We start from the raw sequence: 13,938 nt of genomic DNA, 5'->3' as shown, positions 1-13,938 counted from the left end.
ACAAAACACCTCAAAACCATAATGCTTTATGCATCTCTTTGCCAGCCCTTCACATGATTTTGATCAGTTAAACTTTGTGGACCTGCAAACAATGCCTGGGACTAATGCCTCTACCTATGTCATCAAGGGGTAGGGCTCAGGTGAGAACTGTTTGCTCAGGCACTGGGAGGCAAGGCCTTATAAGTAAATGCCTTTAAGGCTTTGCCTGTGAAGGGGACCAAAGTTTTGTCTCCCCAAAATATGCCTTTTAGGATATTGATTTTAAACCGGTTATTAGGAAACAAAAGACTCAGACCTTTGACCCTCTCCTTTTCCTGCCTAAGGTAATTCATACAGAAAGGTCTGCTTGAGGAAGGGAATCTTAGCATGTTTACCTTAAGAATTTTCACCTTAGCCTCAGTTGAATTAAGCATGGTAGATAGGCAGGATCCGGAGGGGGGGGGGCGGGGGCGCCTGTGTAGGCTGGTGGTTGAGGCCTGGCAGGTCCCCCTTGAATCTGGACAGATGGTGTAGGAACTGCGGAGCGGGAAAGCATTGGGCCACAGCCGCTTATTGGAGGCTGGTAAAGACAGGTGAGCGAATAAACAACAAACGGAAAGGAGCTACTAAACAAAGGAAAATCTGCTTTTTGCAGTGAAAGGCAAGGGAGTAGAGAAAACCGCACCTCTCGGTGGCGGGAGAGAGATCTGGGACAAGCGCCACCCAGGGAAAGCATCGGCAGCCTTACGTACACAACACACACACACACACACACACACACGCACGCACACACGCGGTGCTGTCACGCACGCACTCACCAATCAGGCAAAATGCTTGCAGCCTGTAAACCTGCGAGCAAGCCTAACGCAGCCGTTTTCCCCGCAACTGCTAGCTAGATTCCTTCCTGTGTCCCGTTGATTCTGGGTTGCCTAGCAGGAATTTGCTTGCTGCGGGTCAGCTCTTTCTCAGGTACCTATGAATTGCCTATTTCCCATTCCAAATCCCCCCCCCACCCCCACCCCAGACCCCTTCCTTCTCAGCTCCAGAATGGCATATATGCCTCAGCAGCCCAGTGGGTTTCAGGTCTCATATCTATGACTCCTGGCACGTACATCCATAACTAACTCAGCACATTGTCTCTTGATAATCTGTTAATTTGATTATTAGTCCAGCCAGAAGAGTGTAGAAGGTGGGAGGAGAGTTTTATTTTTCTGCCCCCACCGATTCATCTTTTCATCCATGCAGCCGTGTTCCAGGGAGCACTTGGCCAAATGCTGACTTCCTCGCTGGGTGCCTCGGCACTGCGTTTATCCCGCACGGTGTTGGTAGTAACCTCGCAGAAGCTAAACTCGCTTGCTAGCTGGAGAACACTAAGTACGATGACTGCTGTGTGGGATGGATTTGGCTTAGTAGGTATGAGGAAACAACTCTAACTTTCAGCTGAGTTTGTTTTTTCTCTCCATGTTTATAATCAACATTTCAAAACCAAGTCAAATCCTGCGACTTGAATCTCACAGAAAGAGACTGCAGAGCATTCTCATTTTTATCTTCTTCAGTGTGCCTCCGTAACATTGGCTGACTGAAGAAGTCCTGAAATATATTTCTTTTGTGTGGAAAAAACAAAAATTAAATCTCAAAAAAGATGGGAAGGTGTAGGGCAGCTGTGTTAGGCTTGCTCGTGGGGTTACCAGCTGCACGCACTGTGCTTGATTAGTGTGTGAGCACGTGGCAGTGTGTGTGTGTGTGTGTGTGTGTGTGTGTGTGTGTGGCCTATATAAGGCTATGGGCGCTTGTACTCAGGGGGATAGTGGCTGTGCGGATTGCCTGCCCACCACTGTGAGGGGCCATTTTGCTGCTTGTTTGCCTGAGAGGCAGTTTCCCCTGCCTGTGTGCTTGTCTGCTGTTGTAATACTATTAAATGGAATGGCCCAATGCTTTCTGGCTTCTATCATCGGCCCAAATCCCATGTGGATGTTCCAGGCCCTGGCCACCGGCATTACAGAAGGTCATGGAGAAGTGAAGCAAAGAAGCACCTTTTACACAGACTTTTACTGAAGCTCAGTAGAATTTTTTTAAAAGTTGGGTATTGTTTCTAGTGTCCCTTTAAGAACTTGTGAGGTTACTAACGGATACGGGTCATGGTGACAACATTAAATAAACCTTCAATAATAAAAAAAAATCATGTTGAGTTTTCATAAGATTACCATCATCTCGTGCCTGTTCCGATAGGGCAAAGAATGCATGAAGGAAATGAATATGATAGATTGTATACATCATACTGTCATGCCTAAGAGGGAGGCAAACTATCTCAAGGAGACTCACTCTGTTTTCCTGATAAAAGCCAACCAGAATGCACATTAGTATGGATCCTGTACTTTACAATAAACTATTCACTACCCTGTGTTAGGTCATGTTACACACACACACACACACAACATGGAATGAAATAATTCAGTATACATTAGGTCTTTGCTCTTGACATTTGGGAGTTAAATATAAAAATTGGAGTGGAATTAATAAAATGAGTTGTCTAACTCAAAATTATATATATATATATATATATATATATATATATATATATATATATATATATAATCTTTGCTTTGGGTCCATATCTCAAGACCCACATAAATTGAGTTTATAGTTTGACCCTGTAATGCCGGTGGCCAAGGTCAGGCAGGTTTACACTGGATTCAAGCAGATGGTAGAGAAACTGTGGAGCTGAAAAGCATTGGGCCATTCTGTTTAATGGTGGACAGACACACAGGCTGGGGAAAACCACTTCTTAGGCAAACAAAACAGCAAGAATGGACCCTTACAGTGGCGGGCAGGCAATCTGTCATCCACAACCCCCAATCTCTCTCGAACACAAGCACCCATAGCCTTATATAGGCCATATACATGTGGCGCAGCCATGCACTCATGTAGCAATCCAGCAAAGTGCTTGCAGCTGGTAACCCTGTGAGCAAGCCTAACACAGCTGCCTCCCATTGAGAAATAACTTCCTTGCTATTGAGAGCTTAAGTTCAAGTTCAAGAAGTGTGAGCACTGCAATGATTTACCATTTTGGTTTTTCTTCTGAGTATCTTTCTCTAGCATTGGTGCGTTCTCTCTCTCCCTATTCCTATTGGCTGCAGAGAACCGATGGGCTGTGTATTTTCAATATCCACTGTCTGTTTAGAATATAACAAATACCTGCATTGTTTTTCATTTTTCACTTGTCATCAGGATATTCAAGGTGATATACTAAATACGCTCATATGAGGTCACATGACTTAAAATATCATTCTCCTCACAGTCCTCTGATTCTAATGTTCACATGTAAAAGTATGAGTTTGTTTATCTGTGATAAGGTATGTTAAGCAATCAAGAGAATATTTTCCTGGTTTCATAGAAAAGATCCTGATGTTTTTCCTATCTGAATGGTTCTTGAGATGAATGTAGTGTAAAAATACAATACATTTCACTGTGACAGAAGCAGCTCAGAAATCTTTATGTGTAATGATGGGGGAACAGCTGCAAACACAAGGTGACATCTTTCAAGATAAGGATGCTGAAGTATTGATTAGACAAATCCGTTTGGCAAAGCAGCAGTGATGCATAGACGGGGAAGAGGGTGTTGGGAGAGACTGTCAATATACATATTCAAAAATACCTTGCTCAGTTTATAAATAATAATAGTTTTAGTCAAGACTCTGACAGTGGCTTAAGGATAGTAATATGAATTAAATGTTAATAATTAAACTAAAAATAGTGTAATTAATGCTGAGTCATTCAAGCAATTCTCATGAAAGTGCCGTACACATGACATAGAAATTCCTACCACATGAATTCATTACAAGTGGAATCATTATAATGACTGCCCAATAAATTAATAACAACAGGACATTTAGAATTCCAGGCATTGAAGGATTGAGAGACAGCAAGTCCTGGGCCGCCGCTGAGGTGTCAGGTCATGTCAAGCACAATTCTAGCGGCTTCTGGCCTTTCAGCGTGAGTTTCTCTGGTGGCTGCGCTTTGCTTTCTCAGTCGGCCATCTTGCCTCTGCTGGGCCACACGTGCTGACAGTGGCGTCCAGGTCACTCGCTCTTCTAAGGGTGCCGGTTGCTCAGCAGTCTCCTAAACTGTGTTACCAAAGAAATATGCTGAGCTGGAGCAAATCACCAGGTCCCGAAGAGCACAGAACTTATAAAGGTTAGCCAACTGAGGTTCTGTTGTTTGGCTTGGTTGATCTTTTTATTTTTTTCATTTATCCCCTCACGGCCCCTCTCTTCTGGCAGCCATCAGTTTATTCTCTGTATCTGTGGGTCTGTTCCTGTTTTGCTTATTCACTTGTTTGAGGTTCCACAAATAAGTGAATCGTGCAGTATTTGTTTTTCTCTGTCTTTTTCACTTAGCATAATGCCCTCTTAGTCCCTCCATTTTGTTGCAAATGGCAGGATTTTCTTTTCTTTTCATGGCTGAGTAATATTCCATTGTGTGCATATGAACTGCACAGACTTTATGCATTCACTTATCAATGGACACCTAGGTGGCTTCTTTATCTTGGCTATTGTAAACGATGCTGCAGTGAACAGAAGGGTGCACATATCTTTTCACATTAGTGTTCTGGTCGATCTCCCTTACTTTTCCTGCCTGCTGCCTAAGTCCTAGAGCTGGCTCTGGCCTTCATGGCCAGAATCTCCCCATTTTGCTAAGCTCATGCTGAGACAGAGAGAAGTGGAGGGGCTTCCCTAAGAGCGTACGCCTGTTAACCCCCAGCCCAGGGTTCTTTCTTGCTTCCAATGTCTTGACCAAGCACTGAGCTGGGTCCGAATGGAGGAAAATGCCAAGGTGTGTGCCACTCCAGAGGCCCTGTGGAGAAACTACATGATCAGAGAATGTCTGAGGGATCAGAGATACCGCTCAGAAGGAGCTAACTTTGTGCCCTAGGAGAAGGGCTCCTGCATAGTGTTGGAGCTCTGGGCTTTCCATGACTGCTTAAATAATTCAGTCATTCCTACTTCGCAAAAGGTGAAGAGCTGAGGCTCCTTGGTGCTGGCCATTTGGTCATTCATTTGATAATTCATGAGTTCAAGAAAAAAAAACAAAAAAAATGAAGATCCCCTCTCCCAGGATCTAAGCAGAACCCTTTGTGAGAAGCCAAGAGAGGTCACGTTTCTTTGCACGAGAAAAGGCAGGAGTTGAGGAAACCTCCAGAGAGGGTCAGGTGAGGGGGAAAGGGTTGGGAGCAACTGTTCTGTGCGGAGGGAAATCATCAGGAGGGTTTGTACAGTCTGGCTGTGTGTTTGTGATGCCAGCCGACCATTGCCACCTCCTCAGTGTTGACTAAGGACTTCTTACATCATTGTTGAAGGCTTTTGGCAGTAGCGGTCACTCTGAATATGCAGAGATCTTGATCTCAAGGTGACTCAGCTTCATGAGGTCTACCTTTAATTTAGCTCTTATATTTCAAGCACTATGCTAGGGTCAAGGGATAAAGAAGACCTCATTTCTGCCCTCATACTTGGGGTAAAGGGAGAGATGGCACCCTGGACTTGGTAATTAACTGCCTAATTAATATCTTTCTCCCACCAGCCTGTAAGCTTTATGAAGGCAAGAACCAAGTCTATTTTGCTCACAATACCTGGAAGGTAATTGGAATTCAATAATACCTCTTGAATGCTTAAGTGCTGTATCAGTGTCCTAGGCTGCTGTAACAAAACCCCAGAAACTGGGTCATTTAAAATGATGGAAACCCATTTTCTCACAGCTCTGGAGGCCAGACGACCAGAATCTAGGTGCTGGCAGGGTTAGTTCCTTCTTGGGGGCTTGGAGGGAGCCTCTGCTCCTGCCTTGACTCCTAGCTTCTGTGATGACTGTCGATCTTGGTGTCCCTGGCAGTACAGTGGCTGCACTCTGATCTCTGCTTCCGGGGTCACGTGACTATTGTCCCTCTGCTTCATATGGCAATTTCGACTCTGTGTGTGCCTATCCCTGTGTCTCTTCTTATAAGAACACCAGTCATATTGGATTAAAGGTCCACCCTCCTCCAGTGTGACTACATATTACCTTACATCTGGAAAGAGCCTATTTTCACATAAGTCACGTTTATAGGTACCAGGGATTAGGACACCGACATATCTTTTTGAGCGTACACAGTTTAACCCACAAGTGATGAATAACGTTAGTGTACCTTGAGATGAAACGTTACCCCACCCAGTTTGGATGTTACCCCACCCAGTTTGGACGTTACCCCACCCAGTTTGGACGTTACCCCACCCAGTTTGGACGTTACCCTACCCAGTTTGGACGTTACCCCACCCAGTTTGGACGTTACCCCACCCAGTTTGGACGTTACCCCACCCAGTTTGGACGTTACCCCACCCAGTTTGGACAGGACAGTTCCCAAACTCACATCCCTGTCCACTGAGCAGCCGACAGGGGCTGAACTGGGGGAAGTCTAGGGCACACCTCGCGCCTTTCCTGACCCCTGTTGCTCCTGCTCCTCTCTCTGGGTCCCAGCCCACACCCGCCTGCTCTACGTCTCTCCCACGTCATGCATACCTCCCTCTGCTTGCCGCCTCTCCTCTGTTAATTCCTGCGCGCTTCCTAGCGTGGCCCTTCCTTTCCTGCCTCTGTTTCTGCTTCAACTCCTCCTTTGGTGGGTCAACTCAGAGGAGGGTGAAGAAGACACAGGGTGCCCACTCTTCTCCCCATTCAACTGAGGGCCATGCAGGCAGTTCTAGTGGCCAGGAACAAACGTCACAGGGTCTGGGGACTTTACTCTGGCCTGTGACTAGGCAGCTAGGAGAAACGCAATAGCTAGTATTTTAAGTACTTAACAAATGCCAAATATTCAATGCTTTAGGTGTATCTTGATATGATACTTTGAGACACAAGTTAAGTAACTTGCTCAACGTTACGTAGCATATTCGAAGGTGGGTGGGACTTTAACCCGAGTTTATTTGTCACCAACGTTTGACTCTTAACTCCAGGTTCTCAGGCAACTGTGAGGTCGCACCTGGCCCCGGTGAGGGTGTGGTGTCCTGTGTGTGTCTGGTTTACTGAGAAGCCGCTGCAGCCACACCAGGAAACTGGGTCAGCTGTGAGGACAGGGCAGAGGGGCGGGGCGGAGAGAGCAGCCACTGAAACGGGAGTAGAAGTGAACTGTGTCACTTCTGGGCTGAGGTTTGTAAGAATCAGATATGCCCTTACCACTTTCTTTCCCCCTATCTGCCAAGAGGCGGTGAAACTGAGAGATGAAAGGGGTCCGCCAACAGGGAGCCCTTGTGTCAGACTGGTATCGGGCTGAGAAAAACTTTTTATTGTGTTAAGCTACAAAAATGTTGGTGCTTGTTTGTTCCCTTTAACAAATATGGGGTGCAAAACAAGGCTAAAGGTCGGGCAGTTTTAGTTCCCACTTGGCTCAGTTGGTTTGACTGTATACCTCCTATCAGTCATATTTGAATTCACGACAGTTTCCTGGGAGGGAAGGCCTCCCTGCACCCATCCTGGGCTGCGCTGCCCAAATACTCTGTGAGGTCAGCCGCTGTGAAGGAGGACAGAGCAGTGGGAAGGAGTAGGTTTGGGGGTCAGATAACCTGAATCCAAATCTCAGCTGGGTCTGTAACTTTGGGCAAGTGATGAAGTCTTAGGGCTTCAGTTTCCTTATTTGTAAAAGGAAGGTAATAATAACAACACCTATTCCACTGCAGTGCTGCTGTGAGGACTAAATGAGGTCATTTATTTAAGCTCCACAATATGTTATCTCCGAGTCTATGAAGTTGTGAGCCACTCACTAATGGTAGCTATTAGTTGACAGAAAGGAATTTCGGTGAGATGAAGGAAAGAAAGGTTCTACAAGGCACATGGTCAGCCAAACCTCAGGCTGAAGAGCTGGTGATGGTAGTTTGGGGCAGGACAGTCACAGGAAAAGACAGGTGATGCACCCTCACTTTGCCTCCCTTGACATGCTGCTCAGCGTGGTGCCTGGTCCTTGGGAGCCCACACCACGCTTGGCACTTGCTGGGCCCTTCGCGTGGCTTCTGGTGCCGTCTTGCTGGGGTGTGGAGCCTTCCCCACACAGGGCTACCCTTCTCCTGGGTGTCCCACCTCCCGCTCTCTTCAGCTCCATGCCGGGGCTTGTTCAGAGCAAAATGCTTAAAGGGCAACTTTTGTGACACTTTCAAAGTGAAAAGCAGCAGAATAATTTACAATGTTCCAATTTTTCTCTGTGCATTTTATTCCTTTGGGATTCACATTGTTACTCCCTCTTTTTTCTCTGTTTGGAGGAAGTAGTCCATGAATACAGGACGGTGCAGCAGAGGAAATAAACCAAACCAGCCACAGAGTTCCTGGTCACTGAAGAACTTGACATTTAGCAGCATGAGTGGCATAAAAAATTCAATACAGAATGGGGACAAGGCGATTGGTGCCCTTCCCTGAGGAAAGCCTTTGTAGGACAGGTGGGGTGACGGGAGGAGCAAAACGCAGCTGAAGTAAGAAAACACTAACTGGCATATGTTCTCCGTGAGAGAAGACAATGAGGGGAAGGATGCTAAGGTAAGATTTTATGATAGAGAAGCTAGAGGACGGGGAGTCTTCTGGATCTGGGTGGAAGGATTCAAGGGAACAAGATCAGATAAAATACGGGGGCAGTGGAGTAATTGAAGGCTCTGGTTTTCAGACAACTTAATCTTCATGTAGGTCCAGAGATATGTGTGTTAAAGAGATTGGGGTTCAGAGACTTGGTTGTGCAAGTCAGCCAGAAATAGCTGACACAGAAAGCGGAGCCTGGACCCAGGAAGTGCAAGTTGCAAGGATCAAGGACAGCCAAGCTGTGCTGTCGGTAAGACCTTCCGCCCTTAGAGGAGAGACTGTGGCCTGGGACAGGACATCAGTGGTGGTGGGACAGGTAGAGGAACTGCGTCCTGTGTGAAAGCTTTACTAGCTGGAGGGTCTTCATTATTTGAGAACCTGATGCTGTCCTTTCTCAGACCCAGTATAAAGAAAGAGGGGACGAAACCAACTTGGTAATGAGCTGCCATGTCCCTAAGGGTCTCGCCGTGCTGTCTTTGGTAACCTCTGTGTGTCAGAGTGTCTTCCTGAAGCAGCTCCTGTCACCCCGTGTGGGCGGTGTGTGAGAGGCAGCCCAGAAGTAAACGCTGGCCAGAGGGCTGGTGGCCAGCAGATGTCAGTTACCAGTTAGGTCCTGATGGGTTGAGAAGCGTGTTGCAGGCTTGGAGGCTCAAAGCAGAACAAGACATTGAATGAAGAAAGCCAGAGGGTTGCTTCTCTCTGTGTGTAAGCACCTCCTCCACATAATGGTCTGGCATGTGACATTTGGGGAGGGGAGGCTCAGAGGAAGGACCCAGGGTGGGGGGGGGACTTTCCACAGTGGGGGGTACTGCAACATTCTGAGGTGGAGGGTGGGGGTGGGTGTGGGAAGCGAAGGACAGGAACAATGGTCCAGCACCACACAGGGATTATTCTGTTGCTGTGGGTCTCTCTGTGCCACAGGAAGGGCTCCTGTCCTTTCTTTCTTATATGGGGATCTCCGAGAGGGGAGGGTGGGAAGAGGTCCTGAGGGAAGGGCTGGAAGAGAATGGAAGGCAGAGAGAGTTTCCAGGAAGGGGATCCTCACTGGAGCTGTTGCTGGGTGAGGAGGAGATACTTAGGCAGGGGCAGGTGTGGGCCGGCTCTTCCTCTCCCCCCCCCCCCCCCCCGCTTCTTGGGGCTCGTGACACTTATAGAGAGCTGTCATCACCCTAGCTGTAGTCTGGAACAGCCTGAGAGCCTTTTGGCAGAAAAGGTCGGCAAGACCACTTGGCTGTGGTCACTTCTGCTTCCAGTGGGGTCTGAACCCTTGGCAACCGCTCACAGGGAGCTCCCTCAGGCTGGTGAGAGGCATGTTTTCTGCTATAAGGCAGGGCTGGATTGACTTTGACAGATGAACCAAATCGTAGGCAGATGACCTTTCTATGTTGTAAGCAAGATAGAATGAAGTTTTAACTCAGGGATGAAGAGTAACACCCTGCAAATAACCACTGTGTCAGAGACTTGGACTAGGTTTATGATGGAGAGACACAGTGCTGTACCTGCTCCAGTGGCTGGGTCAGCTCTGTCAGCTTTTAGCCATCAGCCCCAAGTATGAGGGGAGGGTTTAGTCAGGGTCACATCAGGTTTGAGCCCAGAGCTCAAGCCCTCAGAACCCAACCATTCTGAACTCAGAGCTGAGAAACCACACTTGAAATATCCAAGAGTCATTGGTTAAGAAGTTTTTACCAATTCTCTAAAGATCCCTGCCTCTTATGTCATTAAGTGAGCTTCCACTTCAATGCTCTTACCAAGGTCAGATGTAATTCTGAGTTAAACTTTAAGTGTGGCTATATTTTACCTGAAATTGTTCTCCTGGAAAGTTATATTCAATGGCTCCTGAGGGAAAACCAATATAGTGGTTGCAAAAAAGAAGCAGAGGACTTGAAAAACAAAGAGATAAATAACAGGAGGTCCCGAAACTCAGGCATCGAATAAACGTACAATGAATACTCAACTTTTCCTGAATTTCCAGATGTTTTAGAGAGTGGATTATAATTGTAGTTGATAGCAGAATAAAAGAATTGAGCATATTATTTTAAAATGTATATATATTTTTTCAGAATGGAACATTATTTTATTTCTTTTTCTCATTGAGGCAAAATTGACATACAACATTATATTAGTTTCAGGTGTACAATATAATAAGTCAATATTTCTATATGTTGTGAAATGATCACAGTAACTCTAGGTAACATTAGTCACCACACGTAGTTATAGAATTTTTCTTTTATGATGAGAACTTTTAAGATCTACTGTTAGCAACTTTCAGATATGCAGTACAGTATTACTGTGGTCACCATGCTGCACATTTTATCCTCATGACTCATTTATTTTATAACTACAGGTTTGCTTCTTTCAACACCTTTACCCATCTTCCCACCCTCCAACCCCTACCAATCTGTTCTCCATGTCTACGAGGTTTTCAAAAATTAAGAAAAATTTTTATTTTTAGGTTCTACATATAAGTGAGATCACATGGTGTTTGTCTTTCTCCATCTAACTTATTTCACTCAATATAATACCCTCAAGGTTCAACTATGTTGTTGCAAATGGCAATATTTCATTCCTTTTTATGGCCGAGTAGTATTCCATAGTGTAGATGTGTGTGTGTGTGTGTGTGTGTGTGTGTGTATGTACACACACCACAATTTCTTTATAATTTATCTATTGGACACTTAGGTTGTTTCCATGTTGTGACTGTTGTAAATAATACTGCTGTGAACATGGAAGTGCCCTTTTTTTGGTGTAAAAAAAATGTATATTTAAAATATTAATTTATTGTCCTATTTTCTGACTTTTTTTTAATACTCTGAAATTTGCTTATTTTTAAGGTTGAAAATAGAGATGCAAATTGTATCAAGCAAAAAGAAATCTCCTGACATTCTTGGGCCTTTTCTTTTTCTTTTGAGGAGATCTGCAGCTCTCGGCGTTGTTCCCTGACCTCAGCGTGACTGTGCGGCGGGTGGGGCTGTGGGGAGGTCCGAGGATATTCCCCCTTCACTGACGTACCCTGTTCCCGGGAGCTCAAACATCATGGTGTCTCCATCATTTCCTTCCATTGTTCGCACTTTCCAGTCTGAGGTTCTACTTTCTTTTTTCTTTACAAAATGGACTGATAAAATAAGGGCAAGACACCAAAAAGTAATTTTAAGATTTCTCAGCCTCACAGGCCAGGAGGGAGATTGCCAACACTTTGAATCTGATCCTGAAGAATAGGTGTGCAAGGGCCTCGGGCTCTTGAGGCTGTCCCCCAGGTGTCTGACCTGTCTCACTGTTACCCAGAGAGCGGGTTCTCATTGTTAGAGAATGGCCAGAATTCAGAGAGGGGAAAAAGGAAGGTCTGTTTAGTGTAATCTAAATACGAGCACCAAACTGCAGGTGTCTGCCCAGAGTAACACAAATACCATTTCTCGCAAGCACAGGAAACCTTCCTCAGACTTGTTTAAAGAATCAAGACCAGGCAGACACCCCAGCGATGATGATAAATTACTTCTCAAAGAGAGGAGAGCGCTAGTAAACACAGACACTTTCCTCAATTCTTTTTGTTTTTCTTTCCAAAGTACTGTTTAGAAATGGAATCTTTGTGTAATGAGCTGGTTTATTTTGACAACAATAATAAAAACATATTTGTTCAAATAAATTCTAATGCAATGATACTTTTGAACACACCGGATGATTTTGTGTGTGTGTGTGTGTGTGTGTTGGAATTGTCTATGCAGTCGCTGTGGATTCTCCCTGCTCCTTCCTCATTCTGCCCCGGCAATCCTACCTCCCCCCGCCCCAACTCGTACCACTTGCAACCTATGTTCTGTAGTGTGAAAGCTTCCGCATTGATAATGTTGGTGTCTTATCACATTAGGTATATTTTGTAAGGTTCCAGAAAAGATGGTGACCTAAAGCAAAGGAAATTGAAATAGTTGACTTTGTTCCCCACCTCTGGGGAAGGGGAAAGACTAGTCAGAGGAAATCAAGTCTTTGGGAACTCCAAAATGGGGATTTGAGAACAATGCAGCTTTCTGGAAACTGTGGAGTGTTAAGGGAAGTCACCCTCTGTTACAGGAAGAGTGAGAAGAGGCAGTGTGTGTCTGGGACCTCTGGCCAGGCTCCCAGGGCAGCTGCAGAGGGGTGGCCACCTGGGGAACAAGAGGAGACTTCATTTAGTGAGACTGGGGGGAGACACAGAAGCCCCACTCTGAGTTGTTTGTATTAAAATGTGAGCATTGAAATAGACCAAATAATTGACTATGACATCTTTTAATGTTTAAGACTCTGAATAGAAGATTATTTTCTTTATCTTCCCTTTTTCCTCCTCCCTCCCTCCCTCCCTCCCTCCCTCCCTCCCTCCCTCCCTCCTTCCCTTTTATTCCTTCCCTTTTATTTCTTCAAGAGAAAGAGCTAGTAGAACCTATTGGTGAGCAATGTGGAGTCTGGCTGGGACACCTGCTCTGACACTCCCTAGCTCTGTTCTCTAAGCAGTACTGATCTCTTTTTGCCCCAATTTTCTGTCTACTGTGGATAATAATGTTCAATTCATAGATTTTTTTTTTGAGTCTTTGGGATTGAAACACTTTTTTTCAGAAATAAATAGTACAATAAAATTTTAAATTCTGTCTTTCTTATTTAAGATTCCTCTCAAAGTTGGTTATTTAAACATATTCATCACTTAAATACCTTTCACTAGAAAAGGGAATGCAGTGCTTTGAGGAAAATAAGGTGTCCTAACTACCAAAACTTAGGATGTAAATTCTAGTTGCCATCACACTTTTTTTTTATTCCAATGAGTTGGTTTAATTCCAGGGGGTACAGAATTCAGGGGAGAAAAGAGAAGGATGAACGTGCTTCTGCAGGACTGTGGGCTGGGTTTCTGCTGACCCCACGGCTGCGGGTGAGAGAGCAGAGTGAGAGGAACTGGAGAAAGGATGAGCCACTGCAAGATGATCATTACTATTTCTTTACAGAAGGTATTCCTAAGTATATCACAGGCTCCAGGACAACACTTCATTCTAGGTACAGATGGCAAGAGATGTGATGGCTGGGAATCCAGATGTTAAAACAGGAATGGAATTTAGGATCACCATTGCCCCAGGCACAAGGAGCAGATCACTTTTTGGCCAGATTTCTTAATTCCACCTGTGGCCGGGGGCCCTTTCTGCGACCTTCGCTTTTAGCTCCTTGAGTTTCTTCTGCTCTTCTTTTCGCTTCTGCTTGAATGTCTTACCTTTCTCACCCATATCCTTGGCCTGCTTCTTGGGCTGTTTCAGGGCCTTCTTCTTGCCACCTTTGCAACTGGACATGGTGCTCGCTGCCCCTTCCTATCACACACTTTTGAACAACTTTTTTTTTTTCATGAAGGTTCTTTTCTTTATCTCACCCCCAGTC

The 13,938-nt window shown here is 45.3% G+C and overlaps 1 long non-coding RNA gene across 1 annotated transcript; it reads left to right on the top strand.

Moving 5' to 3' along the window:
- The first annotated feature begins 838 nt into the window (after nt 1-838).
- Nucleotides 839-12,145, top strand: LOC136398013 (uncharacterized). Its single transcript, XR_010749964.1, has 3 exons — nt 839-948; nt 1,225-1,392; nt 11,391-12,145. It is a non-coding gene; the product is annotated as an uncharacterized lncRNA (long non-coding RNA).
- The last annotated feature ends 1,793 nt before the right edge of the window (nt 12,146-13,938 follow it).

This window comes from Saccopteryx leptura, chromosome 3 (genome assembly GCF_036850995.1).
Source record: "Saccopteryx leptura isolate mSacLep1 chromosome 3, mSacLep1_pri_phased_curated, whole genome shotgun sequence".
Classification (NCBI taxonomy): domain Eukaryota; kingdom Metazoa; phylum Chordata; class Mammalia; order Chiroptera; family Emballonuridae; genus Saccopteryx; species Saccopteryx leptura.
The sequence above is the reverse complement of the archived record's forward strand: the minus strand, read 5'-3'. Positions and strand labels throughout refer to the sequence as shown.